Raw genomic sequence first — 21,293 nt, 5'->3', positions numbered from 1 at the left:
AACACATATTCAAACATCTAACATTACCACCATATGAGCGCACAGAACCATTTTTCATTAGACTGTCACCGTTTAGACATAAAGGCAACATAATCAAGAGTTTAAAAAATATGATGTTGTTTCTTCAGGCTGAAAGGTCATAGGACTTCACTGGTGCTGTTAACTAGTGCACATTAGAATGTTCTGTTGAAACAGTTTACATGTATACTAAAGGATATAGTCTGTGTTTGTGTAATAGTATATTTTGGAGAGGAATTCTGTTTTAAAGGTAGGGTTGGTAATGTTGAGAAACTAGCAAGACAGTCTCTCTATCTCAACATTATTCTGTAACTGCAGCTCGACAACGGGGCTGGCAAGTCATTCACACAGAAGGCAATTGCAAGGCCATGAGACGAAAACATAGTTACAGAACTCACAGATAACGATAATATATCATACATTTCTGTATGTTTTAGAGCAGCTGGTGTACTTCAGATAATCATAACATACAATGAACTCTGCATGAGGAATGCTGGTTTCATTTCTTCACTCAAAGTGCATTCAGCACTCAAATCAAATTACAGCTTTAACTTATCCTACCATTAAAGTGTGTAAATATATTGCTTGTTAAAAGATAGGTAAAGCAATCAATTTTCAGTTTGCAGTGGTATGAAATTAGAGTCTGTAAAGTATAGAATTAAACCAGCCTTCATTCAACATTGTAATTACCAGAGAGCTGTTGTATTGGTTTGCTGAGATTTGAGATGGTGGCGCTTGTTTGTTTGGAGCGATACACACCTTGGGAGTACAGGTGTACAAGGCAACTTCGGGGAGAACCAAAAATAAATGATTACAGTTAGAATCATGTTGGTTTGTTGAGGTTATTTCATGTAATTAAGAACGGTGGTTTTGAATTGGATTTTATGCAGGAAAGTGTGGTAATTGATAAAACTGAAATAATTAAATCGACTATTAACTGCAATCACAATTTTGGCTTCCCACAACTAAATGAACATGATCGACTGCGATACTGACGTGTAACATCTGTGCCTCGCTCATAGAAAACTTAGTTGTATAAATCAAGTGCATCCTAAACTAACAGGTAGAGATGCACCATCAATCAGCAGCCGATCAAAGCCAGCCAGCGTTTTCAGTCTCATACTGTATGTCCGATTTTTCCATTATGGTGCCTTCAAAATGAGTATTGGGCGATGGTGAATTATAACACTATCACGATGCGTTCAAATGTAATCTTGGAAAATGTAGTTTTTGACGAGAAACTTGAGTAAATACAGTTGTGTGAAGGAGATGTTTTCACAGCAATATAAAATAGATATTAGAGAGAATTATGCCCTGTGCAACTTCCTAACACTAGCTCTAAGCAGCTTATAATATATCATTAGAAATACTAAGAATTAATCAAAGCAAATATTTAAAAAAAAAATGCAACCACTTATAGATGACATTAACAAAGTAAAAGGATAACATTTTTGAATTTTTGACGTTTGGAATGAAGCACAACATGGATGTGAAAACAGCCCCCTTTCCTGTTATTCTCAAGCTACACTAATAAAAGGCAATAAAAAATAATCTTCACAAAGATAAATCATCTTGTGGCCCTTTTGAGCTCTGCAGAGTGACAGATGCAGAATCCGTCTGACCTTTAGACCCCATTAACCCCTAGGGCTAGAAGCCCCAACCCACCCAACTCCCTCTCTTTGATCACTGCATCCTAAATATTAAAGTGGAAGGGCATAAAAGGCAAGGACAAAATCATGATGCTGATGGCTACTTGCAGGGTCTGCATGGGCCCATATGAGAAAGGCACATCCCTCAAATTAACATGTCACAACCCTGTTTTTTCCATTTGGCAATCCCAGAAAACGGTACAACTGCTCAACCTCAGCCCCATTGCAGCGTGTCCAGTTCAATGGCACTTTGATTGTGAGTAATTTGAGACACTGCAACAGACCAGCTGTGCCTGATCATAATATTCTACCACACTGAGTCGAACATAACATTCCCCACACATGAAAACTACCAGGTGCAGTCCACTAGTGAGCAAGAAGTGCTAGACAGCTGCTGTTACTCATTCAGTGAGAGGGAAACTGGGTGGGAGGAGGGAATGCGCCTGGGAGGCAGTTTCATGGTGACTGCCTCATATTTCCCTCTTTGGTTTCTGCATGTTAACTTAAGGGTTCATAAAGTCCACCGCAGCATACCAAAGTTGTGTCATTTCCGTATGATCATTGTTTAATGTGCAGTTAAATTTCAGTTAAATATGCAGTGCGAAATGCTCAGAACTGGAACGGTTACATCTCAACAGATCCGTGACTGGATTGGCCTAAATTAAAGAGCTCACATTTGAACACTGCAGATTATTAGTCTGTGGAAATTACAAGACTAAGGAGGATGCTGATTCAATGTCAAATCCAATCTACAAATCATCACCCAAAATCCAGGTTGAGATTTCAACAAAGGCTCTATCAGATGCAAAATAATGTCTTACGGTCCAGACACACAAAGCCAACGGCTTGAGTCGGGGTGTATGCGTTCAGCCGATTCAGCATGTTGAATCGGCGTTAAGGGATGTAGATACATGCATGTTGGCTGACCAAGCTCAAGTAAAAATCAAGCCTCAATTTAAAAAAAGATTAACATTTTTTATAGTTGAACCATTTCTGATACCAAAAAGTAAATTTTCCCAATGTTGTACATGATTGACTCCCCTCACCCACCCCGCTGCTACTCCATCAAGCTGTCAGAGTTACCGTGGAGACCACACTGTCACTAACTTCACTTCCTGGATAAATATTATCAAATTTTGGGGAAAACCAAAAAGCGACTTCAGAGAGAAGCAGACAGAAAGGTCTACAATATGCATTTGAAGGATATATCCAGGATGTCAAACTGACTCGGCAGCAAAAACAGGTTAAAAAGATAAAGATAGAAGCCAACGCCTCTAGATCACAGTGTAAAAGAGAACCACCACATCACCTGGTGACCCAGACAAAAGACAATGAAATTAAGGAACAACACTGTTCCTGTAAAGCTGGGTAGGTCTTTATTCACTGTTACAATCATTACAAAGCAAAAGTAGCATGTGTATACATTCAGTATACCTTCAGTAAATAGCGTAGCAAGTGCTAACGCTAGTTAATGATGTGCTAACGTACTCTGTTAATGTTAGCACCACAGGTTTCTACGTAGAAATGTATATCTCCTTCCAACCTCTCTGGGTAACCAGTATCACTATTACACAACGTTTAATCACGAAAAGCTCGGAAACCCCAAAACCAGCTTGAAAATGAAGGAAATCTGAAACGATTGCCTGAGAGTCTACAAAGCAGGGCTGTATAGTTGTCGGACCCTGGTTGGAGCTGGCCGATGCTACACTATGATTGGTCAGTCTGCGTTCGAGTTATGTTATATTATTTGTTGCATAACGCTGTGCTAATAGAACAGCAGTTATATGTGACAGTAGCTACAGCAGTGGCATACCAATGAAACAAATATTGCAGCAATGCAGTCTGAGCCACATTCTTGTAGGTTGTGTTTTCGTGGTGGTCTTTTCATTACTAACATTAGTGTACAATAAAAACAATTGTTATTTAAGGGTCTGAACTAGCAAATTTCTCTCATTCACAACAGCTCTTTAAATTACACTTAAAATATTCTTATTTGATTGTGGGATTAGTAATTTGATAGAATACTTGGTTGTTAAAATAACAAATAGTTGCAGAACTACTGAAGTGACAATTTAAGACATTTTTGCCTTTGAAGGATGGCCTTTGTGAATTGAGACGGACGTAATGCTTTTTCTTCCCACAAGAATTCTCTGTGAGGATTCATCTTTCACAGACAATAAAATGAGCAAGAACTCTCCCCTTTCCAGTTTCGTAACCGTGTTGTGTTTCATAATACGAGCAGAAATTGAACTAGCACTGAAACGGTCTCCCTGAGGCACCACACTGAGCACGGGATTATCTTTGCCCCCATTACCCTTTTGGATAAGGGAGAGATATCTCCTCATTCTCCTTTAACTCTTTACAATCCAAACTGCTAAGCTAATACTGTACTATGAGTGCACAGAACTCAAGTCAGCAATGACACCCCATTACGAATTACTGGCAGACTTTGTGCTCTCTAGGGTGACACACCAACTGTCTCCAGGCACTATGACTGATCAGAACACCTGAATACTCTATGTTGAAGTGCCAACTAAACTGTGTCCATATCACAAATTATCCAACCTTTCAAGTACCCAAATCTGAAGCCAAATATTTGGTCAGATTCTTAGTCTGTCTCTTAATCTTGGTTCAAATGTTTCCATATTTGAATCAGTATTTCATTTATATGTTCTTGTAACTTATTTAAGGGAAGTTCTTTTACCAATTACCTGTTCAGTGGCTCCCCAAACTTTTACCCCTCCTTCTCGGTGTCTTCATCAGGCAAGCAATACCATTAAATCGGCTATAATCTATATTTTTATAATAACTGTATGAAATGACGAACTTAAAGGGGTATCTCGATGAAACTATAGAGAATTATCACCCGAATCTGCAGCTCCCCTCGGCTTTACGGACCTTCATGGCAAGTAGGGGTGTCGCAATATACTGGTATTGACGATAAGTGGTATTTAACATTTTTTATATTGATATGTTAATAATACACATAATATTATGTAAATAATCCAGCGCCTCTTAAATCACGCTTATGTACAGTTACAGTGTCTCTCTCCATACAATTGTATTTTGGGTGTAATTAATTTGCCAAAAAAAAATACCAAACGCACAATAAATAAAGCTATAGATGAATTTGACTGATGGCATTATTATTATTTTTTCAAATTTTCTATCGAAATTGTGATAATATTGTTATCAGAATTCTTTTGGCCACAATAATAGTGCAGTGAAAATCTGGTATTGTGACAGCCCTAATAGCAAGTTTCCGCTCATTGATTAGCTATCCGGCCTAAAACTTCACTGTTTTGGTTCACTCTCATCGCTGTAATAATTTAGTTTTTGGCTGCAGCAGGCAGCGAAAAAGCTGTAAAAAATGTCTGGTAAACATAGTCGAACATATAGCAGCTAAAGAGCCAGATAATTCCCTCCAGAGTTGGTAGAGACCAAACAGGGTTAAAAGAGACTGAATATTGGTTTGTCAAAGTTTTCCATAACAACTTAAACGGTCTGCTGCCAAGTGGCCAAAAAATTAGTTATGCAGGTTTAAATTCCAAAAAAGCTTTCTCAAAACAAAGCTTTACTTAGTACAGAGGTAATGCTGAAGCTAGCTTTGCTGTTGTCATTTACCAGAAATACAAATACTTCGAATTTTTTCACAAAATGCCCACCTCTTATATGCCAAATTTCCACAAAGAAAGGATACTTGCGCTGTAGCCGACCATAAATAATGGCGATTGGAACCTGGTAAGTGGGTACAATACAAGTGCTTGTGGCTGTGGTCATTTCTTCTTCTGCCAATTACTCCTTGCAATATTTAAATTTACCAGCTGACAAGAAAATAATTAAAAATGTCTATATTTATGCATTTCACAAACCAAGGGAGTGGCAATTGCTAATGTTATTGAGTAAGGCTTCAGGAATGTGCAACTGTTTCACAATGAGAACCCTTGTGATAGTTGGCCAGAGGAAGACTTTAATTGTGTAGCGGCAACAGGAAATGTTAACGTTGCAAGGTTTCCCACAGTGTTTTATCATATAGCAGAAGTGGGCCACAAACAAAACTGAAACAAAGACCACCTCCGCTAACATCATAACGTTGGATACACTTTTGCTAAATAAAACATTAAACTAGGGGAAACAAGCAGACGTGCCACTTCAAATAGCAAATGCTAGACTGTATAATGTGTGTGGCTATTGTTTATAGATCATTACTAAGTGGATCACGAGGTGAGATGCATCAAGATCATGGCTTACCACCTCAGCTGAACTATCTCCCGAGTTACATAATCAAAAAGGACAGTTCTCCAATGTCACAAAAAAGTATCACTTGCAACTAATGGTACCTAACTATGCAGACAGTTTCATTTGAATGTTCCCAGATTTTGAGATGCCAACACAAGTCCATTTACTGTGCCTCCACTCTTTTGAGGTGGCAACAGTCATTTCAGAGGCAGATATCTCAAAGCCTGGGCACATAAACCTGAAACTATTTACATGCCTAGATACGAACAGAAGCGACAAAATATGCTTCTTGTGTTTTGTGACAACAAACCCTTGAAAAGAAATTTGACAGCCGTTCCAATAAAGTGCCATACTTTGTGGGGGTGTAACAAAATATCAAATAATTCGAATAGCCCGATTATATATTTTGTGATACTGTATCGATTCTAAAAACACTCAATTTTAATTAATGGTTTACATGCAAAGATGAACTAGGTCAATACTTTATATAATTTGCAAAGATATGCGCAAATGTTGGATTTTACAGGAACTGATAAATGCAAATGCATATACCACTGTTCTGATTGCATAAAACGTAAAGTTTTTTTTACTCAGATTCTATGCATATGGTGGTGTGTTCTTTATACTGTGATAGTTTTCCTAAAATTATATTAAAAAATCTGAATATATTGCCTTACTTACAGTATCGCAATATATCGCAATGTATTGAATCTTAACCCCTATATCATATGTATCGTATCGCCAGATGCTTGCCAATACACAGCCCTAATACTTTGTTTGATTGCTGACAAAGATCAATGGGTGCTTGATCAAGATGAAGAGAAACATTAGCTTAATCCCAGTGGGTGTCATGTTAAGTGTCATCTTCAACTAAAAAAAACACCCTACGAAAAGGAAACAACACGCTATCAGACCACACACTACCTAAACATTAAATATTATTCATACATCGTTTGGTTGATATCTGCAACTCATTGCAAAGTGTATTTGATTTTAATTTAACAGAGGTTTAATATGTCAAAGGAAGCTATATAAAAATAAAACTCCCCCGTGCTGTGCCAAACTATTATAGTACTGTGCGGTTTCTCAATAGCAGATACAGTGTAGTACAGTGTTTTCATAATCATCAAAATTGTGGATGTTGGTGCAATGCTAGATGTAGTTAAATACAAGAGTATATTGTAGTATTTATCAAGTGTACTATTTATAGATTTTAAGGGCTGAGAGAGAGCCAGGGTAAAATGCATTTCATTACATTTCACTGTACTTTTAAATGCATATGACAAATAAACTTGAAACTATTCACTATAAGGCACTGAAAACCACATTTGGCTATGTCACAACTTAAATCTAGTCACCTTCATTTCCAGAAACAGAGATAATGGAGCAAAGAAATGTGCTCAAACTGTGACAGCCAAAAAGGTAGAAAGTATCTGATTGTCTATCATGGAGGTGGTTGTAGAGATTGGACAGCTGACAAAAACAAGACATCCGCTTCTTTCCACAACAACACATGGTTGCTTTGTTTATGTTAATGATCACCTCACTTACCTGTTTATGTGTCTTTGTCCTCATTTGTTTGTTTTGTTGTGTTTTTAGCTTGACAGATCTCAGATATAAAGATGTCAACAATGTGACTGTAAATAATCTGTTCTTAAAAGTTTGACAACAAAAACGCTCAGTTGACAAATAGAGACTGCCTCTCACAATAACGCTTTACTTACAGGTGGATCATTAGCTAAAATAAGTGAATAAATCATCTGACCTAAAAAATTAAGTTATAATGTTAGAAATAAACTTGGTTAAAAGCCACGACAGTCCAAAAACAAGCATAACGTTAATGTCGGGTTGAATATAACACATGATCACCTCACGTAGGGTGGTTTGGCCAGTTCACTAGAAGGTTTCGGTTGTTCTAAATAAGGATGTCAACAATGTGACTGTAAATAATATGTGCCTGTTCTTAAAAGTTTGACAACAACAAAGCTCAGTTGGCAAATGAGACTCACAATAACTCTTTGCTTACAGGTGGATAAATATCATTAGTGAATAAACCATCCCACCTAAAAAATGAAGTTATAATGTTAGAAATAAACTTGGTTAAAAGTCCAAAAACAAGCATAACATTACTGTCACAACAATTTACCTCACTTCACCTCACCTTCCTGTTGTCAATGACTTGACATCATAGCTTTTATCATCTCATCTGACAACAAAGAAATGCCTCACCAGCTAACATTAGGTTAGCTATCTCTATCACTAAGTCAACTTCATGTAAAAACACCAATGTTTACAAATGCAAACCTCCAGTGCATAGCCAAGTTAGCATGCTAACTCTGGTTAGTGTGATACCACAATATATCATTATTGACACTTAGCTAGTAAGGAATTAACAATAGTTATTAAGAGGATTAAGGCAGTGTTGTGTGAGGAATAAAGTGTTTAACGTTACACACCTAAAACCCCAATGTAAAGATCAATATGTCGTTAGCTCCTCCGCAGTTCTGACAGCTAGCTTTTGGGTTAGCTAGCACCGTTAGCTGTTAGCTTAGCTTAGCCTAGCCATGTAGCACGTGTTCATGATTTATAAAATAATTAAACTAGTCAGCAGACTATGAGTGATGTTTTGTGGTGAGGAACCGGCTAGTTAAACGGTTCCTCAAATTTAACAGTTTAACAGTAGCTATAACGTTAAAGGTATTAACGAGGAAAAAAAGGTCAATACTTGCTATTGAGACTTCTCCAAAGAATAGCCGGACCCCGTCGTCCAACAACAGAACACAGAACAGACATAGACCCCCCCTAAAACCAACGGACAGCCAGTAGCTATGGAGGCTAACTAACCTTAGCAACGGAGCAGGAGGAACCATTAGACGGTGTTTATCGTCCAGCAGCTACTCTCCTAAATCCTCCTGTCAGTCAGTCGGTCCGAAAAATCTGTTTAAAAATGAGTGTCTCTCTGTCCTGAATTATTAATCCACATGAAAGAGTAGTTTTCGTTTTGTTCCGCTGGCAGCTCTGTGTCGTTGCCTGTTCTCCTGCACACAACACACACAGTGGTCTGTAGCTCTATAGTCTGTCTGTAAGCTGCTGCTCGATGAGAGACCACAGCCTCTCTCTCTCTCTCTCTCTCTCTCTCTCTCTCAATAGGTCCGCATGCTCTCTCGCCCCTCCTCTTTTACTCAAAGGGCTGCACTTTTCTCCCATGAACACAACACATTCACTGATGTAGCAGCAGCGCTGTAGTGGGGAAAGTCAGTGATCATCATCATAAGATAAGGAACCAAAACAAACAATATATTACAATAAAGTAGCATAGTATTTTCCATCTCTTAGGCACTGCACTGATATGCATTTCTGCACACATACTACCTTCATACTTCTGTTTCATCTCATTCATATACAGTACATACATACATACATATATATATATATATATATATACATATATATATATATATATATATATATATATATATGAACTGATAACACACATACTGCCTACATACTTCTGTTTCATCTCATTCATATACAGTACATATATACATACATATATATATATACATATATATGTATACATATATATACATATATATGTATATATATATGAACTGATAACACACATACTACCTTCATACTTCTGTTTCATCTCATTCATATACAGTACATATATACATACATATATATATATACATATATATATATATATACATATATATACATATATATGTATATATACATATATATGTATATATATATGAACTGATAACACACATACTACCTTCATACTTCTGTTTCATCTCATTCATATACAGTACATATATACATACATATATATATATACATATATATATATATACATATATATACATATATATATATATACATATATATACATATATATATGTATATATATGTATATATATGAACTGATAACACACATACTACCTTCATACTTCTGTTTCATCTCATTCATATACAGTACATACATACATACATATATATATATATATATATATATATAAATGAACTGATAACACACATACTGCATACATACTTCTGTTTCATCTCATTCATATACAGTACATATATACATACATATATATATATACATATATATATATATATACATATATATACATATATATATATATACATATATATACATATATATATATATATATATGTATATATATGAACTGATAACACACATACTACCTTCATACTTCTGTTTCATCTCATTCATATACAGTACATACATACATACATATATATATATATATATATATATATATATATATATATATATATATATATAATGAACTGATAACACACATACTGCCTACATACTTCTGTTTCATCTCATTCATATACAGTACATATATATAAAAATATATTAGCTGGAAAAAGAAAGTTCGGAAATTTGTGTTTGGTGGATTATTTCTCTGTTGTTACAATGCTAATTGGCATTGTATTTTACATGGTTGGAAAGTCTGTTTATTTACCTTCACAATGATGTCCAACTTGTAAGGATCATGCGTTTGTGGGATGAGCAGCACAGCTGATTATATGGGTAGCGCCCAAGAAAAATTGCCAAAATGCTCCATCAATGGTAAACAGTGTATTCTCCTGTTGGTATCGACTCTTGTTTTGAGTTGTTTGGTGGATTGGATGATTGAACTCTCTATCAGTAACAAGGAACAAACAAGACATATTGGCTCTTTTACACTTTATTCATTTAATACACCGTCAGGAGCCTCAGTAGTGGTGGAAGATCCATACGCGTCTTGAGATAACTTCTGTTGTGATTTGACGCTATACAAAAATAAATTGAATTGAATTGAATTGAATACGCAGCCACAACAGCCTGGCACCTCCTCCTCATGCTGGTCACCAACCTGGTCACACGTTGCTGTGGGATGGTGTTCCATTCCTCAACCAGGATTGGTTGCAGGTCAGCCAACGAGGTTGTGTTAGTCACTCTAACACGTACAGCACGCCCAAGCTGATCCTACAAGTGTTGAATTGGGTTGAGGTGTGGACTCTTGGCAGGCCGTTCCATTCTCTCTACTCCCACATTGTGGAGGTAGTCTGTGATAACCCTGGCTCTGTGGGGGCGAGCGTTGTCATCTTGGAGGATGAAGTTAGGTCCCAGATTGTGGCGATATGGGATCGCCACTGGCTGCAGAATCTCATCCCGATATCTCACTGCATTGAGATGGCCTTCAATGATGACAAGCCTTGTTTTGCCAGTGAGGGAGATGCCCCCCCACACCATGACACTGCCCCCACCAAAAACTTTTACTCCATCGGTGCAACAATCAGCATAGCGTTCTCCGCGTCGTCTCCATACTTTGACCCTGCCATCCAACTTTCGCAGACAGAACCTGGACTCATCACTGAACATGACATTCCCCCACATGTTCAGGCTCCATTGTCTGTGTTGTTGACACCAGCGCAAACGGACCTGCGGGTGAAGGGCAGTCATTGCAGGCTTCCTGGTAGCCTTATGAGAATACACTGTTTACCATTGGCAGAGCATTTTGGAAAAAATGTTCTTGGGCGCTACCCACATAATCAGCTGTGCTGCTCATCTCACAAATGCATGATCTATCTATCTTCTATCTATCTATCTATCTATCCTTAGTAATAATAATAACAATAATACATTTCATTTTATTTATATAATGCTGCTCAAGAAACTCAGACACTTTACTATCTCTTAGGCACTGCATTAGCCTACTTTCTACGCATCACGTCTGATATGCATTTCAGCACACATACTGCCTTCTGTATCATCTCATTCATATACAGTACATGGTCACGTTTCCTTATAGATTTCTGTAAGTGTATGCATATTATATATATACTGTATATATATATATATGAACTGATAATGTAAAAAGCTTACACTACCCAGTTGCTTACACATTGTATTTCTTTACAAATATATAGGCTCTATCAATTCAATTCAAAGTGTCTTTATTGGCATGAAAGTTTAAAAAACAATGATGCCAAAGCATCAAAATACAAATGCACAATAACATTAATATGAATAGTAACACATTGCAATTATTATATACTAATGATACAGCATTATAATTACATTTCTATCTATCTATCTATCTATAGAATGCCTTTATTGTCATTGTATCATTAAAAACCATACAACGAAATTTGGAGTGCTACTCCTGTAAGGTGCCGTAAGTTAAAAACACAACCTCCACACATTCATTCATACATGTACCAATGAATAATAATAGTAATAAATAATGAATAAAAAATATTGCACATATAAAAACAAACCAAAAAAAACATTCATTTTGTTTATTTGTGACCGTTCAAGATACGTATTGCTGTAGGGAAATCTATCTATCTATCCTTAATAATGATAATAACGATAATACATTTTATTGATATAGTGTTTGTCAAGACAATCAAAGACACTTTACACAGCTAAAATGATCATAAACAAGGACATCATAATATATAAAACACACATAAATCAAACATAATTTGTTTGCACACACCTTCATATTATTACACCAACTTTTATTGTCCCTCTCGCACCACATCTATGAGGACAAAACCTCCCTGTATTCGTGTCTCCCCTCCCTGCTCCGGTCTGAACTCAGAGGTCCCAAAAGGGGTCAGTTCAAGCGTTGACACTCCAGGAAGTCTACATCTGTGCTGCTTGATGCCCGTGGAGAAGTACAAGCTGTGAATACAGTGACTTAACATTGAAGGATAGTATTTAGGAGATCACAACATCCCATGCTGTGTACAGAGTTGATGACTCTGGTGAAGCCAGTGCCCTCTAAATGGTCTGAAACCTCTTCACAGCTACACTGGCTTCTAAAACCGCCACCCATACTGCAGATTTTTCAGTCACGGAAATAAATTTTGGTATGCAATCCTGGTTTTGACAGGCTCAGGTAATTAGTTTCACTTCATTGTATGTTGTATACTTTTGATTTTTATATTATGTCATTCCATTTGGACAAGGCGTTGGCAATCTGGCACACTTCAGGCAGGCTATATCTTGACCTAAATTTCAGCGGCAGCCTTCCCTGTGATGTCAGATGGGATTGTTTTTCTTCCCCGTGTTTTTCTTTCTGCTCTGTGGTTTGGGAGACCCCCTCTAACCATCAGTATAACCACCATCTCTCCATCCAGCCATCACAGAGCAGGAAAGAGAGCTGTTTATTTCAGCTGGGCTCTCTGGACCCAGGCGTATGTCGGAATAATCTATCCCCCCATCTCTGCAATGCCCAATTTGTCAGCTCACTGATAAAGCACAAATGTTTCTCACTTGCCAGTTTTGATGTCAGCAGCTGTGTTTCATCTGCAGCCAGATCCCCTCTAGAGTTAAATGGAGCATCAGACAAAGCACAAATGGCCACGTGGACTTTCTTGAGATCCTAAAATACATTATATCTGAACAAGGGACACTTTTTCATGATTGTGAAAATAAATTTGGAGCCCACTTTTGGGGTGGGGGGGGAAGAAACACCTGAGGTCTCTCTTTTACAAGCTATTAAAAAAAAGAACTGGAGAGGATTGTTTCAATAGATCCAGAGCCCACATGAAAGGCACCACTGAGAGCGACTGCATCAGCTAAGCAGACTTGGGGAGATTTCAAAGGCTGTCAGTTGATAGATGCGCAGCAGACAGTCATTACGGCTCTGAAATAAAAGATGAACAACAGAAAATCCTTGAGAAACAGAGAAGAGGCTGGAGGGAAAATCCTCATCAAAACAGCACTCTTAAAAAGACGAGCTGCCATCCGCAGTCTACCAGATTAATGGAGCTCCCCTTTGTGAATGATCAGCTTTGATTACAAATTCAAATACCCTTTTTGCTGGTGCCATTTTCCAAAAACTGTGGCTGATTAGAAACACACTCGTTCTTGGTTTTCTATTGTCTTCAGGGATAAGGCGTGTTCAGTTAGACTTAAAATAATTGGATTAAAGCACAATTAAAGCAGCAATAGGTAGAATTGGAGCAAATATGATTTAAAAAAGTTATTTTCATAAAACAGTCACTATATCCTAATAATCCATAATCTGAAAATAATCATGTGCCTCCGTGTCCTCCAGTGTCCTCGGTGTCCTCCGGTGCTACTAATGGCATCTGTAACATTTCACAGACCGGAGGAAAACAACCAATCAGAGTCGAGCTGGAGCCTTACCGTCTCTGACCAGCTGTCAATGATTTTCAAACTCCGATCAAACGGTCAAACTAGGCAGCGCTGATCAAATATGAATCAATATTCTGTCACTGTAATGCTTATTTCTACTGTTCAGCTGTAAAATGAGAAAGTTTGCTCTGGCTGGTGGGTGGTGTTCGGTATTTCCTTAACTGATCTCAACATGGCTGCCGGGTCACAAATGTTCTCATTTTACAGCTAAACAGCACACTACAAGATGTTTCTGAAAACATTTGAGGCGAGAAATAGGCATTACAGTAACAGAATATTGATTTGATCAGCGCTGCCTAGTTTGACCATTTGATCGGAGTCCGCGAGTGATTGACAGCTGCGTCTGTTGAATGAACAGCCAATAGGAACGCTCTCTCTCTGAAATGACCTGTGATTGGCCAAAGTCTCCCGTCAAGGGCAAGATTTTTTTTTGATTTTTTAAAGCCTGAAAACAGAGTCATAAGGAGGTGCAGAAGTCTAGTTGTCTCTCAGAACACTTGAATTATAATATGCTGAAAGGTTATTATGGCATTTTTGCCCAATGATGCGAAAAATATTCTGCCTACTGCCACTTTAAATCATAAACAGACAATCATAAACATGAAATATCTCCAACATGTGTTCCATTTATGGGATTTTTTTAGATGAAGGTGATGGATACTATTTGGCACGTGTTGCTATTTATAACGCCAGTATAATTACATGTCAAGTTCCTTCCTTTGGCAATGATGTACATTTTTAGCTGAGGCATAATTCATCCTGCCATCGCTGGCATTCATTATTGTCACGACTGGGCTCGAGTCAAACAGCCTGGGAAAATGATCTTTCTCTGTAGATATCAGAGGCAGAGGAAGAGACTGTTTTTTTAATCTGCTTAGCTGTGACACAATTTCCCTCATATCATTCACAAATCAGTCTGGGTTAACAATGCAAAAGTCAGGGCTGAGATTTATTCACAGCCACAAGACTTCACCTAACTGCCTCCTCGTCGCCACAACAAAGACGGCACTGAGAGCAGAAATGGCAGCATCTCACTGAAGAGTCTAACGACTGCCTGCATTGTTGGAATTCCGGCTTAACTTCCTGAGTCTGTCCACACCTGGCCGACCGCCAGCACACACAATTTTTTTCTTTCCTTCCCTTTATCAAGATCATATGTAGACTCAATTTTACTGAGACATAATATGAGTCTTTTCCAACCTCGACCACATGTAATACAAAGTTGGAATATACTCTGTGTCTTTCTCACTTCCTATATCTTTTAATATTTTAGCAGTATTCCTATCTGTGACATTGGTAACACCAGCAAGAATAGATACATTAAAGGTGTTATTGATAACATGTTTATGTAGACGAATAATTTAAAAGTAAATCTACACAGCTTTTAGAAAGGTGCTGGAAAAAAAATTATTATGATTGTGAATTAATCATTTAAAAAATGTTGGCGGGTCTAAAATTAATGTTTTGTTTATCTCTGTGGAAGTAATCTTGACGTTTGGGTCCCACTTCTAACAAGGCTTGTGAGCCAATAGTATAACAACTTTGGTATCACGTGGTATCTCTGTGTTGTCAGCGATCAAGTTGCTAGTTAGTGTGGAAAAATGGATAAATGGCTGAGTTTGGTGCTTCTCTCTGGTACCAGTCCCTAGTGCTCAGCGATAAAAGGAGGCTGCCTCTGCCACGCCTGGCCACACTGACACCAAAAAGTATAGAAACAAAGAGACGAAACTCGGGTGTTTTTTTAACAACAGCCCCTGTCGCCATTTTGGACTGAAAACGCTTTGTTATATTTATAATCATGTATTGTTCAACACAGGCCATTTTGGTAGAATATGACAACATAATAGAAATAAGTTTTACTTTTTTACGGCGCTTTTTAGGTGGACGTTTTACTGGCGTAAATAACAGCCTCAATCCCTGAGGAGCTACGTTAGCATTTTAGCATTAGTGACGGTTTTGTCCAGTTACCTAACGTTATAGTTCCCTCAAAACATGTATAACAAAGATGCACATCAGAGGGGTTCTAGAAGTGGGTGGCCCAGGCCGACTGAAAAATAAGTAGGTATACGCCATATACTTGCGTTTACCCTACGCTTAGATGACAAGCTAAATGTTGCCTAAAACTAGAAAACCATATCCTAAGATTATCATAGATTACGTTACATGGATCTTGAAACACTACTGCACAAAGTAAACTAAATCTATAGCAAATGTATACCTACATGTTGCAAAATGATTTCACTACTCTGTGACGAAAGATTCATCTCTTGACATGACTGTCTGTCTGAGTCTCACTCGACCATAAAATATGCCAGTTGTGCAACGAACTGGCAACCACTTGTTGTGAAGTGAATGCAATGGAACGGGGGAAGGAGAGTAGGCTGGATGTTATCAAAAGCATCTTTAAATTCTGCGGAATCATTTTTGTAAACTCATCTCAAAATACTTAAATGCTTTATCACACATTCCTGTGCGTCAACATGACGTAAAATGGGTTCTCTGTTTTCATGCAGCAAATTGTGCCTGAATTTCCTCGGTATCGCTGGCCGCCGTGGGCGTGACAGACATATTCACACTTGTCCCATGTCCAAGTGAACCCCTGTAATGAAACTGGCAGTGGCAAAGCATCGCTGGAGCTTAGCTCAGTCAACCATCTGTTAGGTTGCATGGATTCATGCGGAGTAAACTAGAGTGGACCTTGTATGGACATGTTCCAGCATGACTGTCATGACATCAATGTTCACCATGAAATGAAAAAAAATAAAAAAACATTCCTGTCTTTTTCTAATGGAAAAAGCATGCGAGGAGAGTATGATTCACTGCCTTCCATGCCTAATCCAGGTTTCAGTACATTAAATAAATTAGATACAGGGACATCATACAGCATAGATTATGCATGTACATCCACATTCACACATGGAACAAATTTTGGCAATGGTGAGGCTTTTCGGAAATATTAAATAACTAGTCAGCCTAGATATTTGGTCCCGGATAGTGTGCCACAACAGCTACAGAAAGCACTAGCAAGGATGGCTTTTACAGATGAAATCAGGTCATGGTGTTGTGGACTTTCTTCAGCGAGTTAAACCTTGGCAGTTGAGAAGCACATGAAAGAACTAAAAGGGAATCAAAGTGGTATTCTGTTGGCATGGATATGGTAGGGACGTGCCAGCTTGTTCACCTTTTTCAAGCACCAATAATGAACACCACCTCTGGAAGAAAAAACTGACACTTGAACCAAATGGTGAAGATAAGAGTTCAATTAGTTCTTTCCAGGCAAGGACGCATAAGGAATGTCTTTCTCTCCCCTCAAGGACAAAGCCGGTTTTGGCTGCATTTTTCTCGCTAAGTGGCTGAGCCATAAGCCCAGAGGTGAATTGCTGCTGCTGCTCAGCCAACTCAAATACAACTCTGCAGGAAGTGCTGAGCTGGATGGACTTGCACTGCAGCGTCTAATGTTAAAAGCCCTGCCAGTGCGGAGTCCTTTGCCACTCCAGAGCATAACACCATCCATCCTTCCCTTTGTCCGCGGGTTCCCAGGCTGCTCACATCTCCACTTCCACATAAAGGCTGGGAATAATTCCCCGGGAAGACGTGTGAGAGGGAGAATACTATGGTTTTCCAGGAAAAAAGGGAGGAAAGAAGGGTGTATATGGGTTGCCATAGCACTACATAAGGGAGGAAGAAGAAGAATAGCGACGTTTTCAGTGGGAGGATTGAAAGGGGAGGGGTTCAGAAGAGTGCAAAACCCCCATAAATAAAGCTAATGAAATGGCAGTTGAGTCTGGAGAGAGGTGGAATGGCTGGTTGGGTCTTACCCACTGTCTGATTTATCCTCAGTGTCCCTGTGAGCACAGCGGGGAGATCCATTACCTCACCTCATCAATAACATCCCATGGACAGGGAAAAAGGCTTGCTTTCCACACCGACACCAACCCCAGGGACCGGCTCAGAAGGTTCACTCAGTGGGGGGAGAGAGGAAGCCGGTCTAATGTAGTCACACATACAGAGCAAAAAAATGTCTCCGTTGGGGGATGGGGTTGCTTTAGGGGAGCCGCGCAGGGGGTAGCTCAACATATACAGCGCAGAACATACTCAGCACATTGCGGCAGCACATGATCACATGCGTATGCATCTCACAAGCCGTGGAAATTGATGCATTCGCCGTCTCCCACACGGACACAGTGTTTTTTTATTCTGTGGGTGGATGGTGAAGAGATAAGCGTGAATTCTCTGAGTCAGTTGACGCATTGTCAAAGAGAGTGTCAACACACGGACTCGTAAAATGGTTGATAGGCTTCAACTGATTCATAAGAAATGCTGTCGATAAACTAGTACAGGCGCAGGCATGCCTGAGATTACGATGATGTACTATAAACAGATTTTAAACGATCCCAGAGGGCCGACGGAAAAATATAAAGGTGCGGGAAATTGTTCTTTAATGTAACAGAGAGTAGTGGAATTAAAACAAGGCTTCTGATGAAGATAATAGGGGCCTTGGAAGTATTTTACACCAGAAATGAGGTGAAATGTCAACAGAGCTTACGGTCTCCAGAGGGACTTGATAACAGTACAGAGATAAGAATAGAGTGCAATAGCAGATAGTGTGATTGAAGTAATCTCTGTCACACCCTCCCTCTACGTGTGTGTGAGAATGATCTTTCATGTGCTTTTTGCACTGAGATCACAAGGTATAGTGGCAGTGTCTGTGTCAGGGTTGAGTAAGACACCCTGAGGGAAGGGCTTTTCAGCAGCGCGGCTGAAAGGAGGAAGCTCGACACTCCACAGAAAGACGCAGAGTAAAATGCTTGTCAATCACTCGCCATCTCTGCATTTTTTTCCCCCCGAACTGCTCCAGTGTCAGCTACGCAACTGTTAGACTACTGAGGATATTTCACAGCTTGTATCAAGTCGTGAATCCGGATTTGCCCTAGGAGGAATTCTGGTGTTTTTGGACTGAGAAAGTACAGTAATTTTAGCTTTATAGAGAGTGAAATGAAAGCTAAGCCTCTAGACTGTTGCATACGTCATAGACGTCTGTCTTCTCTGTGTTGTTAGGAGGTAACACAGTGAGCCTTAGTGGGGGTATTCAGAGTTTAGTTCCCTACTCAGTACTCAGCCTTTCAACAGACAATCTGATTACATCTAATACATTTTGTAGTTGCCTCTGGTGTTGCGCCCTACAGATTAGTCATTGATGATTCTTTTTAAGCCACATAGCGCACAATAGACAGAGAACCCAGAATACAAAACATGCACTTCTAATGGCTCAGGTGACACACAAATGTTACTGGGCTGTCATACAGAATGGAAATAAAATGTCAAATATTCTATTGTTTTCTAACTGATCCAAAAAAACAAGTATCTTTAAAGGTAGGGTTGGTAATGCTGTTCAAATAGTTATAGTTATGTTTGTTGAAATTGTCATTACATCCCAACAGCAATCAATAAATCAAATGCTCGGACAAAAAAATGAAAAAGATCTGGTATCTGTGGCCGTCGCAGGACTGTAATAAACCCGTCCAATCATTTAATTCGGCCTGAATGTTATGACTGGACGAGCTACCTGCCTGCCCGCCTACACACATTCTGCCCGTGCAGTCATTATGCGTCACCAGAGTCTTCCACAAGCTGCTGGTTTGACAGCTGTGAGTACTAACAATAGCTTTGTTTACATTTATAATGATAATTTGGGGGGAGTGGCTTTGGAGGGAGGCCTGAAAGGACGGACTATCTGGTACAATCCCAAAGTCCCCCCTAAGGCCTTAAGCCCTGAACCCTCAGGGACTTGACTGACGTCAAGGGCTTGAAATGGTATAAATATGAATGGGTCAACACTTTGTGGCAACATATCGCGTTACCTTGATGATGCCAATCGTGGTTTTCTATTTTACAGTTTTGTTTTGTTTTGTGAATGTCTTCCAGGCTCTTGCCTTACGAGACTAGAGGTAACTGTCAAAAAATCTAAATAAATAAAAAATAAAATGTATTTGTTTTTGTCAAACTTCATAAAGAAAAATTAAAAGAACCTGAATTGGTGAATAAACCAGGTGTGATAAAATCTAATGCATGCTAACTCTGATTTCATGTGTTTTAATATACCATCTTTAATCCTTGCTCATGGCTGAACACCCGTGTGCCGTTCTCCTTGTTTACTTTTATTTTTACGCCTCCGGGCTTCCCCTGGTAACTGTGGTAACCCTGTGTTTAACATCACAACGCTGTGAATTGTGGGTAATTCCCTCAGGCAAAGTCTGCAAAAATGCAGACTTACAGAAAGTGTTCATAAAGGGCTCATAATGTCTGCGAGAGAGCCCTCAAGGACTTGACAGTGGGACAGCACGAAACCCTCACAGACTTTGTGGGAACGCGCCTCAAAGTCTGTGAGTCCATGAAGGTGGACACTGGGGTTGGGCCTCTGTGTTGCGGACTTAGTGACTTCACTTTCCTTGGAAAAGAGTTGGCAACACTGGGCTGGGTTTTTCGGATGGATTATTTTCAAAATATGGCGTACTCTTGCTTCTCAGCATTGTCGACTCTACATTTAAGGTTTTATTATTTCTATGAGACAATGAAACAGAGTCATTAATTAATAAAATAAAAATAGTCTTGAAATAATGAAATGGAAATCCATCTAGTTAATAAAGCCTACAATAGCTTTGGGGCAGCGGAAACAAGCTGTAAACACCACAGTGGTATGTTGTCACCTTGTACTGTAAGTTGATATGGTGAACTTGTTAGCCGTTGCCTTTTTACACGTTCGACAGATATGGAGCAGCATTAGCATTAATTTGATTAATATTCACTCACATTTTAGCTCTTTTTTTGAGTCTCCAGTCTTTTCCTCTATACTGTTAAACACCTTAAAGGAGCATGTTGCTGTACGTCCTTGAGGAAAAGGGAGATATCCTATCCAGCGGCTTCTTCCTGGCTCTGCTGACACCAAGGTCAAAACATACACACAGCCCTGCTCGGGAAGGAGGCGAAATAGTCCATCAAACAAGCCGTGAACCAAGCGCTTGCATCCTGGAAAGCGTTGATGCAGGACTACAGGGCTCCTCTGAGAATAGAGGCTGCATCTCCAACGCTCCCTGAGCAATCACAGTGTATGTTCCTGTTTCCACCTGACCTGGCCTCCTGTCCTCTACAGCACAGAGGCAACAACACTTGAGATGTGTTTTCAGAAA

At 39.0% G+C, this 21,293-nt stretch overlaps 1 protein-coding gene across 13 annotated transcripts in view; it reads right to left on the bottom strand.

Moving 5' to 3' along the window:
• Positions 1-9,015, bottom strand: part of ncor2 (nuclear receptor corepressor 2) — a 106,565-nt gene extending 97,550 nt beyond the window's left edge. For 6 of the 13 annotated variants that reach the window (XM_074638702.1, XM_074638696.1, XM_074638697.1 and 3 more), the window contains exon 1: positions 8,751-9,014. The gene's annotated coding sequence lies outside the window, so the exon portion shown is untranslated. Of the gene's footprint in view, positions 1-8,631; positions 8,654-8,750 lie in introns of those variants that run through there. The other 7 variants (XM_074638693.1, XM_074638700.1, XM_074638701.1 and 4 more) reach the window with 3 other exon arrangements.
• Positions 9,016-21,293: the final 12,278 nt, after the last annotated feature.

The sequence above is a fragment of the Sebastes fasciatus genome, chromosome 6, assembly GCF_043250625.1.
Source record: "Sebastes fasciatus isolate fSebFas1 chromosome 6, fSebFas1.pri, whole genome shotgun sequence".
Taxonomy (NCBI): Eukaryota; Metazoa; Chordata; class Actinopteri; order Perciformes; family Sebastidae; genus Sebastes; species Sebastes fasciatus.
The sequence above is the reverse complement of the archived record's forward strand: the minus strand, read 5'-3'. Positions and strand labels throughout refer to the sequence as shown.